Source organism: Thunnus albacares, chromosome 16, assembly GCF_914725855.1.
Source record: "Thunnus albacares chromosome 16, fThuAlb1.1, whole genome shotgun sequence".
Lineage (NCBI taxonomy): Eukaryota > Metazoa > Chordata > Actinopteri > Scombriformes > Scombridae > Thunnus > Thunnus albacares.
Window position 1 is genome coordinate 16,277,133 of NC_058121.1, and position 6,503 is coordinate 16,283,635.

Consider the following 6,503-nt stretch of genomic DNA (forward strand, 5'->3'; position numbering starts at 1 on the left):
TAATTTGACCTCTTTGGACCTTGAACAATTATTTAAATTAAGCCATGTAAGAGGTTTACATTTACATTTTGTCCTTTGGCAGATGCTTTTTTTATCCAAAGCAACTTACAAGCGAAGCAAGACAATCAAGCATTAGAGGACAGTGACTCAAAAGAGCCTCGAGTAGCTGACTAGGCACAAGTACAATGAGAAAGAGAGATAGACGGAAGGTTTTAAAAAATTGTAAGTGGGAAACGATTGGAAGTCGACAAGTGCATTAAAAATACCACAAAGGAGTGCAACAATCAACAAAGTGTTAGAAAGTTAAAGGGGCTCAAGTGTTGAGGAGTTCATGCAGCGGTGTTTCTATTGAATGCAGCAAGGATGGAACAGATCATAAACATCTGAAACAGGCAAAGAAATGGAAATAGGTCACAAGCCTAAAACGATGAAAAATACTGGTTTAATCTTAAACAATGCACTTCATTATCTAAACTTATGTTTTTTATGTAACATCTTAATCTGCAAAGTAACAAGTAACTACAGCTGTCAGATAAATAAGTACAATATTTACCTTTGAAATGTAGTGGTGTGTAAAGTAAGTATAAAAGTATAAAAATAGAAATGGAAGTACTCAAATAAAGTACAATTACCTCAAAATTGTACTTGTGTAACTGCACTTAGTTACTTTCCACATCAGTCATTCACACACTTGCCTCAAAGAGCTTTAAAATCTGTACAACATACAATACCTTCTACCCTTTGACTCTTGAAACGGGCAGAGGAAGAACTCCACAAACAAACAAACCAACAAAAAAAGGATCCCTCTTCCAGGATGGACAGACATGCAATAGATATCCTATGTACAGTATAGACAAAAAAAGTGTAGATATGAAGGATGTGGATCAGAGATGACACTGAGCAACTTCCAGGTGCCACTAAACACTCAACCTCCTCTACCATGAAGACCTGAATAGAAGACTCACAAAGACTCAAGGACATCATTCGCACAGAGGGACAAGAAATAAGAGATGTTCCCCTGTTTTTTTCCTTTTCCAATTCAAAACGCACAGAAAAACAGAGGAAGTGACTTAAGGCTACTGGCAGAGATGGAGGCCAGAAGCTGACCAGTTAATCCAATACCGCTTGTTGAGGATATGATGGGGCTGTGCTGTGGTAATCCACATTATGTTGTTAGGAGAGGCTTGGTTACATAATCGCTTAAGAACCTCTAGATCGCACCTGCCAGATGACAACATGGCATGATGATGGGGGACGGAGGAAAAAAATTAAGATTAAACTTCAATCACACATGTTCCATAAGAGTCCTTAATAACAGTGCTTTTAAATAATCAGCTCTCATTAAAAAGTCTGTCCACTAGGGGGCAGTCCAGGCAAGTTATTAGAGTATGTAAAACATACTGTACAGCAGCCCTGTTTTTTTTTTTTTCTTAGTCTCAAACATTTAAGATCATCCTAAATTAGCTTTAATGAAATCCTGCCTCCCGTGCATATATGTTTCACAGAGCTGACTCACTTCCTCCCAAGTGGGACCTCGATCCCAGATCCAGAGATAAGTGAAAATCATTTGAAGACCATTGACCCGCTGAGGATAGCAGCAGAAGCAGCAGCCGGTCCCAGTAGCTCTAAGTGACATTTCTATGGTTACGTTGCTTTAAGCCTCTCTCAGAGGATTTCTAAGGTTTCTGGAAAGACACTGATTATTCACACGTGATTCCTGCTGTGTGTGTATGTATGACCTCTGATCCATGTACAGTGTGGTACAGATCAATACCATGAAACGGATCCTATTCCGAGTGCTCATCTGTCAGTCAATCCATCTTTTCATGTATCATTTACCTTCCATCCATGTATTTAAAGGCATCAAACTGTAAAGCATGCCTATAGGAGGAAGCTACATATATTTTTATCTCACTCTTTATATATTTTTAGCTCATGTTTCCCTCCCCTTGTCTTCTTTTCCTTTTTCTCCATCTGTCTCCCCTCTTTTGTAAACCATTTAAGTGTCTGGGAGCTACTGTGTCGGTTCAGCGAGACAATGGTGTTTGCACACAGTGTCAATAGTCTTTCCCACTGTCTCAGTAATTGATGGATGACTGCGAGTCAGGCATAAACTAAGCAGATTACACTTACTAGATCTGAGGGTGATGCTTGTGTGTGTGTATGTGTGTGTGTGCTGTGGGGGTTGAATTGGCAGAGTGACTGTCCAGTTTTGGAAGTCAATCCCACAGCTGTCCCCGGAGGCTGAGATTATTGTGGCTGTGAGTTTACGTTCTGTGGCTGTGGACGGGTGTGTTTTCAGGCCTACGAAGGGTGTCAGCTTCACCCTTACTTTTACTTTTCCCTCATAGAAAACTGGATGCATCTGGTGCGGGGTCAATAGCTTGCAGCTGGGTGCTCTTTTACAGGCAGCATCCCCACGGAGCAGCTATTGAACTCCTGTCTTCAGTTCAGCTCCAGTGGTGTAAAAATATGTTTGATGGTCAACGGTAGCCGTGCGTGTTTGATTTCATTTGCTGCATTTAGCTTTAGTTTCCCATTTCTTGCTGTTTCTTGCAGATTTTGCTTTGGTTCACGTCGTTGTCCTCTTGTCATTGTCATATCGTTGTTGAGTGTATTTGTGATTCATCATCTGTGTTTCATCCATTTCTTGTGTGCTCGAAGTTGTAAATTTTTTTGTTTGAGCTCAACTGTTCAAGTTACCTCTTTGTCTCTTTTATTTTTACCTCTAGATACACTTTTTGGCATTCAATAGGAGGTATCAATGACTTTACAGCTGCTATAATCAATATTTTTATATTAAAAATGTATCAAATGACACTGTGTTTGTAAAAGGGGACATGTGGTTTTCCACCACAATGTTACTGTTTTGGTTCATTCTTACAGCTCTCATCAGTGTTGTTTGCAGATTTTAGTGAAAAAGCCCTAATAACCTGCTCCCACTCTTGTATCTGCCCACCACCACACAGCAGACAGACACAGTTAGTGATGGTGAGCAGCTCAACAGCCGAGACAAAACCAGACCTAAAAGCAGGGTGTATATCGGACCTCGATTTGCCAGATTGCCAGAAACACGACTCCAAATTAATAAAATTAAAAGATGGTGTCAGGTTCCTTGATATAAGATTCCAGAGAAGGTATTATGAAATCTATATTAGTGCATAATTAGTTGATTAACCAAAGAAACAATTGACAGAAAATGAATCTTGCTAAAAAATAATCTTGTTCGTCTAACTTCTCAGATGTCAGGATGTGCTGCTTTTCTCTGCTTTAAATCAGTTAAATTAAATACAGATGTCTTTTGAGCTTTAGGTTGTACCAAACAAGCAAACCGAAGATGTCGCTGTCAAATACATTTTGAGGACAATCAGATGTAAAAAGTAGATGAAAACCTTGAAAATCATTCTTTCTATCCCTAATCTGAATTTCTTTTTTGAGCTTGTTTGATGATAACTCTTTAACCAGCTGATTGAGTTCAATGAATGCGACATCTTTTCCAGCTGCAACCTTTATATTCACATTTCAACCCTCAGTGCTATTACGTCGGCAAACATTGACAGAGAGCCACTGCAATGCAAGACAGAAACCTTTTGTGCAACGGTACACAGTAATGAGTGAATTATCAGAAAAAATAAACAACTCAGGAGTGTTCTTGCCTTCAAGTGGTTTACTACTAGACGCCGCTCTGGCTTGACTCAAGTGTGCCTTACTATTGTTGTGGTGAGTCTTAAGACCGCTCCACTGGTGCCAAGGAAAATATCAACCTTTGTCAGGTATCAGCTCCATTGATAAAAGTATTAATCTCTGTACTTGGTCACTTATGTATGTATGACTACGTGAAAGCGAATTCATTGATGGCAGCAGTCAAACTAAAAGCCACTGTGAGATAAGAGCCACTTGGCTTTAACGTCAACATTTAGTTTCCTAAATGGTTTATATAAGATAATTCCTCAGTGTAGATAATTTTTTTAAGGTAATACATTAACTTGAGGAGATTTGATATGATAGTAGCACTCAGTGTCTGGCTCTTTGTGTTTTATGATTGAGATAAAATTATCTAGCATTAGAAATCGCACTCTATCTTTTATGGCTTTTTGTATGTACTCTCTCCTTAGTGTTTGCATGGGCTTGCGCTCCTATGTTTGTGTTGTGTGGCTACTTTCATGCAGTATGCATTTCTGTTGGCGAGCTGTTTCATGTGGTGCATAATGAGATAAGGTCCACTCCATGCAGTCTGCTGTCTGGCCTTTATCTGGGCAACAGATTAGTGCAGGTGATTTCATTCCTGTAGAGATTGGTTCGGCGGGGGTCAGCTAGGAACGCACAAACACAACGTCATGTCCAAGAGAGAGGAGGGGACAGACCGGGAATAACAAGGAAAAGAGCAGAAAGTCTGAGGCTTATGAGTGCCAAACTCCCTTTGAAATCTAAACATTTTTAAATTAAAATGTGGTTACAAACTGTGATCATTTGGGGATTAATTATAACTGGCACAGGGTGCATTTTCCGCTACTTTGTCTAATTTTATTGAGGAAGTTAACTGAAAAAATAGTCAGGAAAACATGATGAATTTCCTTTGAAAAAAATTGAAGATGGAATTTGCTGAACAAAACTGCATGTGACGGCCAATACTCCAATGCTCTACCTTCTCAATATCAAGGGACGTTGATATTGAGTCATATACTAATATATCACATCAGAGATAGAGCTTGAAAAATGTGGAAAGAACATGTTTATTCACTCTAATCCAAGATAATATTGATATAATTTGTACCATAATCCATGACAAACATCCACACAGACTGATATGTAAGTGAGAATCACAGCACATCTCAGTCTGTGCTGTTATGAACAAATTTACGAGTTTGGCCCATAATTCCTCAGAAATGTATCTCAAAACCCCAAACACACTGTAAAGCTGTTGTGTTTGTGTGTACAAACGTGTGTTTATGGTTTGTGTTGACATGGACCCTGACGGATCACATGTTTATCTTTCTTTTAAGTGGATTAGGACATATGTGACCACAGGTTGCATAAGACTTACTGAGACTCAGGCTACTTAACTTCACTCTCACAGGGGAAATGACAACATTCATTAGTGGACTGGTGAGTTGTTGTATTCCTGTTGTTATTAAAGGTATTATTTCATAGATCTTCTATTCATAGGATTTCAGTAAAATCAGAATAAATTATAGGATGCAAAATTTCATAAAGTCGGTTCATGTGAGTGTATTAGAGCTGCAACAATTGGTCGATCGACAGAAAATGAATCGCCATGAAGTAGAAAATGCTTGACAGATTAATCGATAATGAAAATAATTTTTGGTTGCAGCCCTAGAGTGTCTGAAAAAGAACTATATTTGAAACTCTTTTGCAGGATCAAACTTTTAAAATTATATATATTAATTACATATTATACTTTATTCATGCAAATTGCTTTTATTTAAACTCATGTTGTTTTTTTAATCTTCAGCTCTTGGAGTTGCATTTGATGACTTGTGCTATATAAATAAATTTTGATTGATAGATTGAGTATTAAATTAGCACATATTCTGTTTTTCTGTGTGATGCTGTTTCTGTTGACCATATCTTGTTGCACCTGTTAACCTTTTTGTTGCGTGACAAGCACTACTTACTGTGCCTCTCTGTTTGCGTGCACGTGTGTGTTGTCAGTGAAAGGCAAAAGCATCACATTAGGCACACAGCCATAGCTGATTAGATCAGATCAAAGTACTGTGCTAGCTGTAAATCAGTTAAGGCTTAGCGACAAAGTGTGTTTCTCTCTGTGTGTTTGTCCATATGTTTCTTCATATCTATGTGAGGAGATGGTGATTTTATTTCAGACAATGCATTGGAGATCCTTCAGGTCATATCTAAAATTTGTCCTGACTAGTGTCACCTTTTATATCAAGTCATCTAGTGTCTAGAATATCAGAAAATAGTGAAAACTGCTCATCTCATTTTCTAAGAAAACAATAGGACATCTTCAGATTGCCTGCTCTGTTTGACCAAAAGCAAAAGATATTAAATTTAAAATGATATGTAATAGAGAAAAGCAGCCTATTTTTACATTTTAGAGGCTGGAACCAATGATTTTACTGCCAAAAACTGACTTCTGATTGCGTTTCTTTTATTACTTTTACCCTCTAAAACAAAGAAGGCCAAATAACAAAATGTCTGAAACATAGCAGAGTTTTTTTTAAATACAAAAACAATTAAATTGTAATTTAAAGTCACAAAGATCTTACAAATGTGTGCCATAGTTGGATGGAGTCCCTATATCAAAGTGTTTTGGGGCCAGTATATGAGATACTTTTAAAAGTTACCCCTGTTAAATGATTACTTTTATATCAGCCAGTATCATGACAACAAAATATTCTAATAAAAAATGTGAATTTACCCTCCACATCCCTGTATAAAGTTCTTTCTGTCAAATAAAACCAGTTAAATGCCCAACATCCACCTGCCCCAGTGAGAGGCTGGCTCTCATTGGCTCAGAGGAG